The following is a 17,493-nucleotide window of genomic DNA, read 5'->3' as shown; positions in this document are numbered from 1 at the left end:
GCATTTGCTGGTCCTAAAGCTTGGACTTGATTGGTTTAGATCCAACCTGCTCAGTATGTCTCTCAAAAGTGACAGGAAATATGGACAAGAAAAATGGGCAGCCCTTTAACAGAGAGTCGAATATTACGCAAAGGAAAATTCATCTTTGAAAATTTTTGATTCACATCCTTTCCCCACTACGAGTGGCATGCTTACTTTTAGGGTGGTCCTTCCCTTTCAAACCAATGCTGGCAGAAAGATTTTTGGAACTCAGTAAACAGAAACTTATGTGTCATGAAGACATTTATTTCAACTAAACTCCCCCCTCTATGCCTGCTGAAATATTTTCTGTGTATCCTATCGTGAATATTTAAAACTGAGGGTAGGCTACCCGATGCCCACCAACATGCCATGCTTTTCTATTTCAGATAAGAAATCAACCTCATATTGAGGTACAGTAAGTTCTCCATTAACATCCTCAATAGGTTCTTGGAAATTGTTACTTTAAGTAAAATGAAGTATAATGAAACCAATTTTACTATAGGCTAATCAATATAAAAAGAGAAAAATTCCACAACACATTTCTGGTCCAAAAAATATCACCAAACTCAGACCCAAAACACTTCCAGTATTAAACTTGAAATAAATGTGAGCTATACAGACCTTGAATAAAGATTAATCAAGACAAGTGAGAAAATTATTTCCCAACTCATTCATTTCAGTTCCGGGTTGCAGGTGGCTGGAGCCTATCCCTGCAACTCAGGGCACCAGGCGGGAACCCACCCTGGACAGGACGCCCTTCCATTGCAGGGCGCATCACACCCACACTCACTCAGACTGGGACAGTTTAGGTCTCACAATTTAGGGACAACATAAGTCATGTCTTTGGGATGTGGGAGGAAACCTGAGTACCTAGGAATTACCCATGCGGGGATGGGGAGAACATGCCAACTCCACACAGACAGTAACCTGATGCGAACAGATTTTTCTTCCTCGCTGATGACTTTGAACAAAATGATGTTATTCAAGAACCTGCTTTGCTGAGGATTCTATGTTCTCCTTTGAGAAATGATTTATGTAGCACAGGGAAGCATGTGGTTTACTTTAAGGAAGCACATCTTGACTGTTGGTGGTAAGATATTTATTTAACATCATCTATCTCTTTTGCTGTTCCGAGTTTTAATAAGATCCTTTAGAAAGTGGCACCTCATTATTTCTGTTGGCTCATTCATTCAACAAATGTTCATTGAGCATCTAAAATGAGGTTTTGGGTTGGAGATTCTGCACTTGGAGAGCCTACAGTCAGATAATTTTTTAAGATTACACCAAATTTACAAACTGTGATACATGCTTTGGTGCAAAAATAACAGAATAACCCCTGGCTGGTATAGCTGGATTGAGTGCAGGCCTGTGAACCAAAGGGTTGCAGGTTCAATTCCCAGTCAGGGTACATGCCTAGGTCGTGGGCTAGGTCCCCAGGAGGGGGTGCATGAGATGCAACCATGCACTGATGTTTCTCTCCCTCTCTTTCTCCTTCCCTTCCCCCCTCTCTAAAGATAAATAAATAAAATCTTTTAAAAAATAACAAAATAAAAGGAGCATGTGATAAGGAACCTGAGATGGTAAGCTGCTACAAGGAGATGTTGATAAAGTCATGAACTGGGTAATGTTATTAATTTTTGTATATTCAGGCCCTTGCCCAATTCCTGGAACATTGTCAGTTAATTGTATAAATTAAATCATCTTTTATGCGGCCCTTTTTGCTCAAAGTCTCTAATTTCAACAAGTAAAAGCTTGTACATACTGTCTATTGAGTGCCTACCATGGATCAGGCATTGTTCTAATTCTTTGTGTATATTAACCTATTCACTTCTGCCTCAAATATCTGAGGTAGGCGTGAGTACTATACCTTCATTATGTAAGTAAGAAAATCAAGGCACATAGAAGTCAGGCATTTGATCAAGGGCACAAAGTTATTAGGTGGTAGAGTCAGGATTTAAACTTCAGCCATCAAATGTTAGAATCTCATCTTCAACCACTGTGCTACACAGGTTCTCGAAAGTTAGTGGGCTCTGCATTGACTACAGGGATGTGATGAACTGTGATAAAGTAGGAGAAACAAATGGCAATAGAGAGTGAATAGCATGTGTTCCCTTAGGGATGAGTGCCCTGGTGGTTACAAGAGAGCAACAGAATTAAATGCAGCTATATCACAACTCACTCCTTATAACCTGCCCCCAGGTTTTACAGCTTTGCTAAATCCTTTTCTTTGGCCCAAAGCAGGCATTTTCCTCCTTGACTCTATAGATGTCCCTGTTGCCAGGGGTGACTGGTCCTGGTTGGTGGCTTTTAAAGCTTTCGGGTGAATCCACATGTTGCAGTCACAACAAGGCTTCACCTTCCCTTTACCATTGTCAGACACCCCTCCTCCTGAGCGAGCAGCCTTAGCAGCAGCAGCATCTCTCCCTTCCCACCGGAGGTGGTGGGGGGGCGGGGCCCTTCTCTCTTCTGCTTGCTTCAGACTACACATGGAGTGGGGGATACAACAGGTTGGAGCCTGGGTGCCAGGCTGGATTGCACCCACACTGGGGTCCTCACAATCTTTGCTTTTTTCCTAGACTCCAACTCTTCCTGGTTCATGGGAAATGGAGATTCTCCCCTCCCCTCTCAGGGCAGTAGAGAGAGCTTCTGAGAAAATAGTCACTGCAAGTACGTACCCTCCAGCACACCAGTCTCCCCTCCACTTCGAGTTACCCTAACCTCCCTGCTCTTCAGACTTGAATTGGTTTCTCTTTGACTTTTTTAAAAATTTTGGGTGCCTACTTCCTTACGTGGTGGGAATTCATGCTCCATCATCAACTTTCCTGCTCTGAGTGTATATGTAAGTCAATCAAGCTTACTATGGAAGTGACCCACAGGTCTGGGACCCTCCCACCAGAGCCAGTGCTCTGTACCTGAGAGCGAGACCTGGACAAAAGCTTGTATCTTGCACAGGAGAAGAAAAAGAAACTTGAGGACTTTGACTTTGAGCCTGAAATTCTGATCCTTGGAAAACACTGTTTAGAATCTCTTGTAGTTATGAAGATAGTGTGTCAAAGTAGGTCCATTTTTTTCTCAAGTGATAAAAAAGCTTTGTTTATAATATTTGAAATTTAGTAAACTAAGAATATGCAAGTGAAGGATTGTATAATTTTAAAGCTCCTAATATTTCTTTGTGCTACAAGAGGTGAAGATATGAGGAAAACTATAACCTGTTTTATGGATGACTGACCTCATTGGGCTTTTTGATTTTGCAAAGGGAAACAAAGGTCCTATTCTGGAAGAAAGAGAGTCCAGACCTGAACTCCAAGAAGCTAAATTGGAACAGGTTGTTTTCATGGTGATGGAGTGGAATTTCTGCAACTGTATTTCCTTTGAGGGAAAATGTGCATGTATTTATATCACACAGTCCCTGAATATTATTGTTAGTATATGAGACCTTGTTGGGACAGTTATCCCAACAGAGAAGTGGGAAAACTTTAGGCAGCAACATTAAGAAATCAAGTCTTCAGGCCTGAGCTCAGGTAATTATTGACCATAGTTGGCTGCCTAGACTGTTCTGGAATGTCCCAAGGCCACACTGACAGATGGGAATGGAAGGGTACAGGAGACACTTGTTCTTGTTATAGTGCGTTACAGAACCACAGCTGCTTCATAGCAGCTGTGATACTTAATTCATTCTTCTCAGGCTTTTCTTTAGAAATGTGTAAGCTTGCACAAGATTGTGCTTTTGGTTCTCCATGAAACCCTGTACTCAGGTGGTTGAGCTGTCATTAAATACTCTTGTGGCTGACTGGGTATTAACACACCGGGCAGATGATGCAAATAGGGGTGGACCACTTTGCCAGGTTATTACAGCTTCACAGGTCTGAAGAAAAGTAAGGTTATACCCTATCACATACCAGAAACAAACCACAAACAAACCAAAGATTTTCACTGGCAAAGTGTAGTTAAAACATTTAATTGAATCCAACAGAAAAATCAACATATTTATATTTTAAAACAATTGATTCTGTATGTCATAGCTTATATGAAAATCAGACCATTTGCAAAGAGTCAGCATTTCAAGGCCATTCAGAATAAAAGGGGCTTATTAATAATACTAAAATGAAGTTACAGCTGATTTTGGACTTACAGAATGAATAATGCAGTTACTCTATTTAAAAAGATTTGGGAATTTCGCTTTGATATAAGGGCAAAAAAGACAGCTATTCAAGTAGGTCCTTACTATTAGGTCCCTGCTACTCCCATCCATTCTGTTAACTCAGATCATTAAATTATTTCCTTGATATTAGTCAGAGCCACCTCACTGGCTGGATGTACCTATTTGCAAATGGCCAGGTTTCCCCATAGGGGCTGTAAGACACAGACCTGGTTGGTAGAGATTATAAAGTTGCACAGGCCCATGCAATATATAAACATGTATCTGTAATGTGTTTAAAATAAAGACAGATGGAAGAATGTGTCCACTAGACGAGGAGACAGGAATATGCATGTGTGTGTTTCCAGGTCTTCATCAGTATGGCTTCAGCTCGTGTCAGGTATGTATTACAGCCTACGGAATATATGCACATACCCCCACTTCCCAAGGGAGCCCCAAAGAAAGGAAATTGCAGTAGGCACACAATTCATCTCTAGACACCCACCTGCCAAATGTTGGCAGACTATTCCGGATCACAACCCACATGTTGTGAACCATGATTTTACCTCCCTGGGTAGCATGTGGTTTTGAAGGCAAAGGCTGAGAGTTTACATTCCCAGATGCCATATGCATGCAGTTAGCGGACAACTATGGACTCTTTATATGTACATGGCCACAAATCATTACAGATTGATGACTGGCTGATGGATTTGATCTCCTGCAAATTCCCCATATGCTTCACTTTATTCCAAAATGAGTTCGAAGAAAATATGCAGTATTTTGACAGAAAAATGGGAAGCCTCTATTTTTTGTGGAACTGCAGAACAGGAAGCTACAATGGTTGATGGAGGGCCAGATCGTCAACTTTTTCTTAGTTCCTTACACATTCAAAAAACAAATGGGAGAAAAGAGAACAGCCTGCAGTCAAAATGCAGTGGCCACTGGGGCCTTCTGGGATGCGGTTAGTTCTGACTCCTCCTTAGGAACGGACAGAAAATGCTCATCTCCACACTGACAGACCGGGATTTCCAGTTTCTTCTTCTCTTCTCTCTGACTTTCCTTTTGTTTTCTACCCTTCATCTCTTCTTTCCCCCTTTCCTCTTTCCTATGCATGTACGTGTTGCTTTGCTCACTTCATAAGAGATTTGGGACAGTAAACAAGAACAAATGCAATTAAACGAGAACCTCGGCACTGTGGCAATTGAGAGCACAAGCTGATGGTAAGACCAATAGAGTTTATTGTTATTGAGCCTCCGCGTGACGGAGTTCTCCTATGTGTCCTTAGACTAAAGATCAAAGGAGGGCAACATATCTGACATAATGTTTATTATCAAAGAGGAAGAAACAAACTGCTTCCTCTTATATATGTATCCCCAGAGGTATATGAGGAGAGGTGAGTGGGATAGTTTGAGTGCGGATTTAGGGCCCATTTCTCTTGTTATTTTTCCCCATGAAATATTTCAAATAAACAGATATATCCAGTGTATACATTCACCTCCCAATTTTAATAAAGCCTAAAATTTCCCCAAATTTCTTCAACACATGTAAAGAAAATATTTCAGATATAAGTGAAAATTCCTGCCTACTTCACTTCACTTTTATTTTCTTCCACCTCTCCAAAGTTGATTATGAATATAGGCTTTATTATTCTCATAAACATTCTCTGCATGCTCCTATTGGTGGACATTTACACTGTTTCTGTTTTCATCACAACAGAACAATGTGCATCATTGTACATATCTCCTCGTGCACATTTGCAAGATTCTCCCTAGAGCAGAAGCACTCAAACTTCTAAAGATATATTTTACATTATAACCTGCAGCATAGACACAAACAAAAGTGCGTACCCCTCTGTCTCAGGTCAGGTTCCCTAGCAGCAGAGCCTGAGTCAGAACTGCTAGTGCAAGGGAAAGCCTGTCAGGCAGTGAGGGAAGTGAGAGAGGAAGAAGCTAAGCAAAGTGTGGTTTCTGGGGAAGTCTAGTCTCAGCCTGACCCCTCAGGGAATTCTGGGCTGTGAAGGGCACCACAGGGTTTCTCACAGAGGCAAGAGTGGGTGGGGGGTGGGGGGTGGGGTCTGACTTTCATAATCCTTATTTGTCCACCATTGGTGCTCACCACCTGGAGTCGTGGTGGTGGACATGAGGCAAGGAGAGTAACCTGCCAGGCATTTCTAGCTGAAGTGGCTCCTATCAGCCAATGACAACCTCCGGGAAAAGTGTGCAGCTGTGAGCAGTTAGCAGCTAGTACAGCAATTGTAGGGTGAGTGCACCGGCTCCATAAAGGAGATCTGGGCAGGGCATCACTAGCATTGACTGCCACTTCCCACTGGTGATACATTCTGGTATTTTTTCTCCTCCCCTCTCCTCCCCAACTTAACCCTTCTCTCCCCTCCTCCTCCTTCCCCTTCCTTCTGTTGCTTGCCCACTAAATTTATTTTATTAGTTTAGTGAATTAGTGGGGGTAAGGTGGATTATTTAATAAATGATGCTGGAATAATTGTCTATTTAGGTACAAAGCAAAGCAAAATTATATCCTTAATCTACACATACACACACATTCTTAGATGAACAAACATCTAAATGTATTTGCTTTCTCTCTCATCTCTTCCCCTCCCTCTCCCTTCAGTTCATTGTCCCCTCAAATCGATTCTGTTATCTGTTAATGTGTAGCAACCTGAAATTTTTAAAACACTGTTCTAGGATATACTTAGAAGGGGGGTTGCTGGAGTATGAACACCTACATTAGCAGATGCTAGCACATGCCTCTACAAAGCGGTTTAATCGATTTATTTTCCTGCCAATAGTGTGAGTGTTCAGGCTTTATCACCTCCACATAGATACTTGTCATTGTTTTCAGACTTTAATTTTTAGCAAATTAATGGTTGTAAAATGGATATATCATTATTGTTATAAAATAAATTTCTCTAATTACTAGTCTTAATTCAGTAATTCATATTTATAGCTTAATAAGGTTTCCCTTTTGTAACTTGGCCATTCATATTCAATTGCTTTTTGTTCTTCTTGTTGATTTCTTGTAGGAGTTATTTGTGTATATATAATATATATTATATATAATTTGTATGTATACAATATATAATTTGTGTAGATATATAATATTATATAGTATGTTATATATCATATTATGTACAGGTTAAATATGCTGCAAATACCTTCTCCCTGTATATGACTTGACTTTGTGGTATCTTTAAAAATTTTTATTTAAAATTAAATTTCAATTACTATTGACATACAATATTATATTCAATATATCAGTTTTAGGTGTTGAACATAGTGATTAGACGTTTATATGACTTATGAAGAGATCACCCCGATACGGCTGCTCCCCATCTTACTGTGGGGACTTGGGATGTGCAGAGCTTTCCATTTTTATAACATCAAATTGAGCTGCGTTGCCTTTAGTTTTTATGCTCGCTTGAAGACATGATACACTTTACTTTATTTTCCTTTAAACAATTTTAAATTTATTTTTTACATTTAGATCTTCACTTATTGGGGGTGTAGATTAGGGATAGAAGTGTGTTTTACTATCTATGTGAAGAGCCATTTGTTGAATAATCTACCTTATCCTGAGAATTTGTAATGTGTCAGTTTTTCTGTATCCATCATGTGTGAATTTTTCATATAAACACGGGTCTGTTTTTAGGACTTGCTATCCTGTCCCATTAACCTGTTTGTCTGTTCACCTGTACCAGTATCATACTCTTTTAATTGCTATAGCTTTGTGATAAACCATGATATTTGATAGGGTCAAACTACCCATTTTGTTCTTAAATTTTTTTTGAGTTTTTTTGCCATTTTTTATTTCACATAAATTTTAAGACAAGCTTTTTAAGTTTAATGAAAATTTCTATTGAATTTTGATTAGAATTAAATTGATAATTTGAGAAGACTAGATATCTTTATGTTATTGAACTTTTTTTTCTGTTTCATTTCTTTCTTCAGGTTTATTTTTCTTCTTACTGAGGTAAATCACTTAATAGCTTCCTTCATGAGTGTGCATAGGTGATAAATGCTCTGAGTCTTTGTGTGGTGAAAAATGATTGTATGTATAATGAAAGAATGGGCATAAAATTATAGATTGACAGTTATTTCCTGTCAACCCCAAAGATATTATTATGTTATTTTCTGGCTAAGGAAAAGCATGCTATCTGATTGCATTAAAGGTCTTCTCATTTTCTTTGATGTTCTGCAGGTTCATTTTGATGTGTCTACATGTGGATTTATTTTTATATATTTGGTTTAAGACTTAAGGATGTACTTCCAATCTGAGGACTTATGTCTCTTTTCAATTTTAGAAAATTATTTATTATGGTTTTAGATTTTTCTTCTTCATTCTGTTCCTCCCTAAATTAGTATGTCATTCGCTGTCTTTCTTCAAACATCTTACACCTCCTCTACACACATCACTCAAAACAAGTCCTTCACCTTCTACCCCAACTTAGCTTCCCTCAGGCTAACTCTCTTTTCTTTCTTTTAGATTAAATCCATTAACGATTCTGTGGGCTCTGATTTAAAAATAAACCCCCAGAGTGACCACTTTTCACCACCCTCACTGTCACTACCCTATCCTATGCCACAATTATCTTTCTCCTTCCCTTCTCCTCCATAGTCTATTCTTAGCTTTGAAATTTCTAAAGTGAATCCCCACCCCTGCTGTCCTTATCTTCCGTTTTTCTCCATGGTACTTGGATCTCAATTAACTTTATGTATACACAATTTTCTTCTTCTTTTATTAATATTTTCACTGTTTCTATTTCTTACTAGTATGTAAGTTCTGGTTAGATAAGAATAAGGATGCTTAGGAAAATAAGGATTTTTGTCTATTTTGTTCACTCTATGCTTAGCACCTAGAACAGTTTCACTCATAATAAGAATTCATTCCATACTTGTTAAATAAATACATGAGTTTAAAATAAAATTTATCTTAGATTTATAAAGTCTTGGGCATTTCCTTTGGGGTTGAGATACTTTCCACTTCGGTGGATGAGAGCTGGAGAACTAAAATAAGTAATGAGAATACATCTAAAATAAAGAACACGAGACTGTTTCAGATAATCAGCACTCCATCCTGAATCTTAGCATTCATGTGTTTTTAAAGTAAGGGCACTGTGACTGCATTCCCAGTTAGGAGATGCTGAGACATGCAGAAGCAAAAGAAATAGGAAACTCTGCAACCAACTGCCCAAGTGGAAGCTAAATAAACAAACAAACCAACCAACTGTCCTCCTGGGCTTATGATAGAGGTGCTGGAAATCGCAGGAGACTTTCCCAGAACATGTGTTGTGTTACAAATCCTGACAAATATATGGATCATCAAAGAGATTTCTATTTTATATACTGAGAAGCTTTATGATCCAGGAAGTGGTCAGGCCATCTGGGATCTCTTGCTTACCCATATGGAGCTCTGATTGAATATGTGAGAATAAGGGGAAAGCTCAATTTTAGGGAACATGAGCTGTTTGGAGTCAGCATGGGGGTGCATCAAAGGTGGTGGTGAAATAGAGGGATTACTTTCCCACCAAGTCCTTGTAAAGAAGGACAGAGGGTAAGAATTCCTGACAAGAAAGAAAAGAATAACCCCCATTTCTCCAGGTGATGATGTTATGGGATGCTGTCACTGACTTAAAGACCCTAGCATTTTATTAGGGTGGAAATTAATGAGAAATACGTGGAAGCAGCATGTCACCAGGAAAACCAGCATGTATTCTTCAGTAAAAGCAATAATAAATTGCATTTATATAGCATGTCACACTTTTTCAAAGCACATAAACCTCCTCATTTGATATTTTCAGCCCTCTGAGGTAGGTAGGGCCGATCATTTTAAAGCCACAACTAAGCCATAGTCCTTTAACCACAGTCTCCTCCCCTCCTCGCCCTACCAGAATCTAACATAGTGCTGGGTGCATAAAGGACTCTTAAGCACTCTTTATTATATTAAGTCCCATTTTACAGTTGAGATTGAGCAAAATTGCGAAGTTACTAGTTGCCAAACATCACACAGGTTGTCATGGCACAGCTGGACCCAAGAGCAAAGATTAGTAACTTTTAGGTCCTGTGCACCCAATAGTGCATCACACGCCCTGGCAAATATGCCAATGACCAGAGACCACACAGATGCAGGAACAGAAAATACAAGTGTTCTTGGCAATTATCCTGTGCCAAGGGTCATTGATCGTCTTGATGAAGAGCTACTGTTGATTTACCTAAAATTTAATAATCTACCAATGAAGTCATTATTAAGAATCACTTAACATAAGCATAACTTGCCAGTTAGGAGACACTTGGCACAGCCAATGTATTGGCTAGAATGTCCAAATTCATCTATCCCAGGAAGTTTTATTAAAATGTCTAAGTTTGGCCTAATCTCAAGGAGGCATTGCCAAGGAGGTTCAAGAAGGAAAAACAATGTTTTTTCCAGCCCTGGGTGACTTACTCAAAAAGCCTCAGTCTTCTTTTCTCTTAAAGTCAGTGTCCAGCTCCAGCCAGACATAGGTCACAGACCTCCTCACTGCAGGCTTCTAATTCTAAATGGAAACCCACTCCACATTGTAGGCATCCACCTGCTAACAGGAGACTTTCCGAAACTCAGTTGACTTCACGCAGTCTTCTCCATACCCTCTGCCATGCATGTCAACAATGTCTTATTAATGGTAATATTCTGGGGCCCACACAACCCCACTGGGTAAAAACATAGGGGTCTCTAAATTTGCTTCCCTCTTTATCTCCCTCATTCATATACATAAAACAACAGAGGTAATATCTGTCACTAACCTCTTTTTCTTTCTCAATTCCCTTTTTCATTTTGTTAAAGTGAATTAAGCAACTAGCATGCCATCATTAAGATCTGCTTTTCACACAATCATTTTCCTTGGGTCCCAGATGATTTGGGGTCACTTTGGCTTTACTAAAACTGTCAGTGGTTAGGAGTTGTTGACACTTACTCACCATGTACTTATATAATGAGATGTAGCCTTTCTGTGTCTGTCCGCTCATTCCTTTTTTGATACTGTCCTGGAGGGACCGATATTTCACTATAGTGCTACTTAGTGACTCTGGGCAGCTAAAAGGGCTCAGTGGTGATGTTCTCTTCCCATTAGGAGTAAAAAAGGAACTGGCTTTGGACAAATTTATCTCAAAAAAGTGAGAATTCTGTATTGACATGTTGAGCTCCTTGCTTTATTTCAATGGCCAATTGATACTGAGAAATCATTTAAATGAGAAGGCAATGATTGATAGGAGGAATATACAGATTATCTATAAAGTTATAAAATATTTTTCTAGATTTTTACATTGTATCATATTAAAGTTCTAGAATTAAAATATTGAATTTTGTTTATTTATTGAAATTATAAATATTTTACAAAAGGAATATGAAGTTGCCTGCCACAAAAGATATAACTGATTAATGAAATAAATGTAAAAAATAGATCTCTGCACTGCTTTCAAACCAAGGTAATTACGTTAGTAGAAACAGCTTATCTGTGGTGGCAAGAAGGCAGAGTTATAGAGGCATTGCTGAGGTCTCTAGAGCTTCAAGCAGAAAGTATTAACTGAACAATAACTCAAAGATTAGATGATGAAAAGCCCGAAGCAGACCATGGCCTGGAGGACACCAGAGATCTGTTTTTTGGTGGTGGCATCTCCCTCGTAAGGAGATGCCTTGGGCTGTGAAGCTCCTTCGTGTAGGTCTAGGCAGCATGGCTGCTGTGCTCAAGCCCCAGAGTTGGCTCTGAGTTTCTTAGCTTTCAGGGTAAAGGGGCCATATAGTCAGTTGTCTAGCTTTTGATAGCAGTATGGAGGAAGCCTGAAGATCTTCAAGATGATACATTTTTATTTTGGCAAAGAAAACGTCTCCCTTCCAGGGGACCTAGTGTACAGTATGATGATTATGGCTAATAATATCATATGCCTCAATGTCACTGAGAGATTAGATCTTAAATGTCCTCACAATACACACACAAATTACCACTTTGTGATGGGATGGAGGTTTAACTAATGGCAATGGTGGTAATCATTCTGCAATATATCAAATACATAATAATATATCACAGTATATTAAGTCAACACATAATATTAGGCAATATTGTATGTCAATTACACCTCAAAAAACTAGAAAATAAAAAAAATGTTACTTCATCGTTGGCTCTGAAGAGGTAAGCTCATATGAGCACCCATGAGAAGAGCCACATGACATGGAATACTGGACATCCTCTCAGAGTTGAGAACAACCCCAAGCCAATAGCCAGCAAGATAGGAAACTTAGTCCTACAACTGCAAGGAGATGAATGTCCAAACCTGAGAGCTTAGAAGTAGATCTATCCCCAGTTGAGCCTCTGATGAGACCTCAGCTCTGGCTGACATGTGGATTACGGCCTGGGGAGATCCTGAGGTGGAGCCCAGGGAAGCTCTGTGCCTGAATGTCTGATCTACAGAAACTGAGAGATGATACACGTGTGTTGCTTCAAGCTGTTAAAGTTGTGGTAATTTGTTACACAGCCTAGAAAACTAATACAGCAGGGCATTGAAAGACCTGGACACCTATCCTTGAGCTAATCCTCAATGAACTTGAATAGGCTACTTTACCATATGCAGCATCAGAACTAGAACCACAGAGGGTGTTAGAATCCCAGGGAACAATCTTATAACAGTTACTACTGTTATGTTTTTCTACTGATCCATAAAACCCAAGTCTAAAGATCCCTGGTTTGACAACATTCTAAATATGGAGTAGATATTCTGGAGTGGTTTTCAATGCTCCCAATACAAGCTTGAGTCTGTGTGTGTGTGTGTGCACACGTGTGTTGGTGGTGGTAAGGCAACTTATTTAATGAGGCCAGAATAATTGGATGGGGCATGAAAAAATCCAGCGGACTATAGAGTGGGATAGCAAAAGGTTCTATTACCAGGGTTCAACTCAGAGACACCAGTGACTGAGTAGAGAAATATGAGAGTCAGTGTTTCATGGAGATTTTGATGTATGTAACAACCAACAGGAGCAAGTGAGTGGATGGATTTGGAGATTTATGTCTTAGTGATGGTTGCCCGTGGGACTTCCTTGTTTACAGTTAATTTTCTCCTGAACACCTTTTGGAAACTCAAGCTCAACATTATGGGAACCTCCTTCCTGCAGGTGCTCCCCTGTTGGAGAGCTAGGAAAATGATGACCTCAGTGCACAGAGCATACCCGGAGAAAGCACATCACTTGCCTAAAGTCACATAGCATCACCTCAGGGCATAAATCTGTTTTCTTTGAGATCATTAAAAAATGGATATAATTGATTTAACAAAATGCTTGGAAGATGCAAAAACGGGAGGTGTTGAAAGTTCCAGTGAAGATAGAAAAGCAATACAAAAGCAGACTGAGATCAGGAATGTAGGCAGGAAATAGTCAGATGTGATTCAGATTGGAGAAGAGGAACCCAAAACATCTGGGGAACAATAATCTGAAACAGACACTCTCCAGGAAAAAGCAATGTGGAAAGCAGTAGTACGGTGAGAGACCTAGGTAGCACTGTTAAAATAAATGGGGTCTCTAATGCTTGTGAAGTGGCCAGAACTGGCCACACTGGGTTTAAAGCCACAGTTGGAGAGGATCGGTGTATACGTAGGGAGGATGTAATTCTATGTGTCTAAGTGTCTCAAGCCATGCTCTTCCAGTCCTTCCTGGCTGTGCACTCACATCTCTCTGGCTAGAAGGGAAAGTCCTATATGATGCACAGCTAATGAAGACAAGGGAGGGTTCTAACAAATGAATCCTCTTAGCCTTCAAGGCAGCTAGAGCCCCTGGGCCCGTTCTTCAGACTTTAACCAATCTCTCTCTCTCCCTTTTTACCCCAAGGTCTCTATGTGACATAAATTTAAAAAGGTTAGGACCCACAGGCCTAGAAGACCACCTCCACACTCTGCCTGTTCTTCTTCCTAGATACTATCAATGAAAAATTTTTATATCAAAGCATTGCACACATTTGAAAAGAGCACAGACACTAGGTTTCCAGCTTGATGAATTGTACAAACTGAACACACCTGTGTAACTACCGCCCAGAGTTGAGCATCACCAGAACTCCAAAAGCACTTTGCTGTCTCCCTGTACAGTAACCTTCTTCTGATCACTACTCACCATTTGACAGCATAGATCACTGTTGCCTGACCTGGAACGTGCTCAACATTATGTTTGTGAGTTTCTGGTACGTTGTTGCATGAACTTATATACTTTCATTTTCATTGTTGTATAGTATTCCATAGTGTGAATATATTTATTCATTCTACTTGTGATGAACATTGGGTTTTTCCTTTTGGGTCTATCATGAACATTTTTTGTTTTTCTGGTGAGAATATGTACACATTTGTTTTTGTCTTAACCAGCTTTTAAGAATTTTTTGAGATAACATTCTCCAAATTGCTTTTTTTGCCTGAAGCTCCCATGAACTCAAGGCTCATTTAATTATTTTTTCTTCTCTTGGGAAAAGATAGGAACACCCAGTGTGATTACTAACAATTGTTCTCAACTAAGTCATACCAAGATCTTTGTATGCTTTTCTCAGAAACATGATCACAAGTGAAATATGTGATGTGTACAAGCATTTTGTGAGAAAACTTTGTTCAAAAATTGAGCAAGCTTTTGGTTCTATGGTGCTACTATAAAAAACGGAAGGATACCTGTCCATTGAACCTACCACAAAAGAGGCATTGGGTGTCATCACTGCCCCAGAGGAGACAAACAAAAGCTCAGAACCAATGGTTCCCACCTAGATTGTCCTTCGAGAACCCCATAACCAACCTCAAAGAGGTTGAGCAACCTCTGTTTTGACCAACCTCTGTTGACCCCAGTTTGTATTCAAATGTTATCATGGCTTGTGTGTGCCATAGAATATAAAAGGAATGCTCCTTTTTTGACACTTTAACAGAAACACTTGGTAATTCCCCCTTCTCTAATAAAGACAGTAGAGCTTTGATAGGCCAAGATTTATATAACACAAGCTTCTTAAGTACTCTTTCCCAACCCCACCTCCCAACTTCTTGGCTTAGAGGAAATTGAGTCTCCTAGGAAAGGTAAGGGTGCCTCTCTGTTTCCTCTTTGGGAGAGGAGACAGCAAAAGAAACCAAAATCAAGTTTAATCTCTGACAGGTCATTCTCTTCTTCTAGTGCCAACATTTCCCTTAGAGCACACATTTTTTCTGAGGCAAACTGGGTATAATATGATGCATTTTGCCGTAGACGGACTGCCCAAGGCACCATTGCTATCAGCAACTAACAGTGCAATAGAAAATAAAAGGAAAAAAGAACTCTTATTTCATCTGAATGTCCTTGTGATTTAGCATTAAAAATGGTTCTATCAAGTAAGGGGATTCCCTTAGGTAACAGAAATGGATACAGGCTAACTGGAACAACAGCAACAAAAAAATTTATTGAGAGGATTGAGAACAGCACAGACCTGAAGCAATGGTGGATCAGTTAAGACCCTGAGGACCGGAACACAGAAACCGGCATGCTTTCTGTCCAGGGTGAAGGACCCACCAGTTTGGATTAGTGCTCATTCCTTGGGCCAGTCAGTGTGGCTGGAGTTGGGTGGGCTGAGGCAGCCTCAGGGCCTCAGCTGGGTCATGAGCTCTCTCCCACAAGGGCAGGTCTGTTTCCCAAAGAGTCAGAGGAGGTGCTGGCAGACAGAAGCAATGGCCTAGCACTACAAGGGTGACAGCTGAAGTCATCAGCTTACTGATGGAAATAGGACAGAAAAAAGGAAGAGTGGTCTGATAAAGGTGACAATGTTGGCAAGTGTGTACAAGAAGTCCTGGGCTCACGACAGGACTGGAGATAGAGGAAAAGGCTTTGCTTTAGCACACGCCGTAATCAAAGGCTAGACTTGCTCAATGTATCAATTGTTACAGCTACACGTTTTTTTCTATTTAAAATATTATTACACTTCCTACAGGAAAGTGACTTGTTATTATGAGTCTTCCCACTGAAAGAATTGCTTTTATAACATAGTTCTCAATAATAGGAGGTTTCTTAGGAAGGTAAACGTTGCAGTTGGTTTTTGTTTTGCTTCATTTTGTTTTTTTACAGTATGATCAATGAGATTGATAAAATTTCTGGGTTTTTGTAAACATTTATATCTTCTCTATATAAACATTTCCTTACAATGATTTATAAATGTATATATTCATACACACTTTATAGACACACAGTCTTTGACATTATTGATCCATCTAAAACTAAGGATTTTTTCATTTAACGGTTCTATTTCGTTTCTGTAACTTTTCTCTGACACTTCAAACACTTTCCTTTTGTGCATTTGGATGCAGTGAGTTTTTGGAATATGCAATTTGTTAGTTTATAACCTCATTATGAATTGCACCACTTATCAACATAAGATTATACTTTTGTCTCATGCTTATTGCCTTGAATTTTCTTATATCAGTATTGTGACACCTATATTTTTGGAAGGAGGGAATACATGTAATATTTTTGTATCTTTTTGATTTAGGTTTAATACTTATAATAAACTGTTATTGAATTTTGAAAATTTATTTGGAAATCCTTTGCATTTTGATCAGGAAAATCAACACATTTATTGACATAACTATTTTCATTTTACTTTTAATATCATATTTTAATTATTCCTTACAAGCTTCTTTGTTGTTTCCCCTTTCCCTCCCCAAATAGACCATGATATGCTACTTTTATCCTCCACAGTGCTCTAGAAGGTTTATTTTCTATTTTAATTTTATTTTTTAAGTTAAAAATTGCTCTTTGATTAGTCTCTTTTAAAATAATACATGTCAAAAATAAACACGGTTTGGGAGAGGTAGGAGACGGTGAAGCAGGGGATACGTGGTGGTGGAAGGAGACTTGACTTGGGGTGACAAGCACACAGTCCGGTGTGCAGATGCTATGTGGTACAATTGTACACCGGGAACCTATGTAATTTTAAATAATGTCTCCCAGTAAATTCAATTAAAAAATAAACGTGAATCTTTTGAGACCCCTTATTTAAGACAAATAATTTAATATTATATTTCCATGATGTCTTCTCTTCTTATCCATTTTTTAAATGTTTTATTGTTTATGTTTAGAGAGTAGGGAAGAAAGGAAGAAAGAGAGGGAGAGAAACACTGATGTTCGAGAGAAACGTCGATTGGTTGACTCTCGCATGTACCCCAACTGGGGACCAAACCCACAACCCAGGCATGTGCCCTGACTGGGAATTGAACTGGTGACCTTTCGCCCTGTGGGACCACACCCAACCAACTGAACCACACTGGTTAGGGCCTTATTTACCAATTTTTGAAGATATAATATGTAGATTACTTTAT

Source organism: Desmodus rotundus, chromosome 1 (assembly GCF_022682495.2).
Source record: "Desmodus rotundus isolate HL8 chromosome 1, HLdesRot8A.1, whole genome shotgun sequence".
Classification (NCBI taxonomy): Eukaryota; Metazoa; Chordata; class Mammalia; order Chiroptera; family Phyllostomidae; genus Desmodus; species Desmodus rotundus.
Note: the sequence above shows the minus strand (reverse complement) of the source record.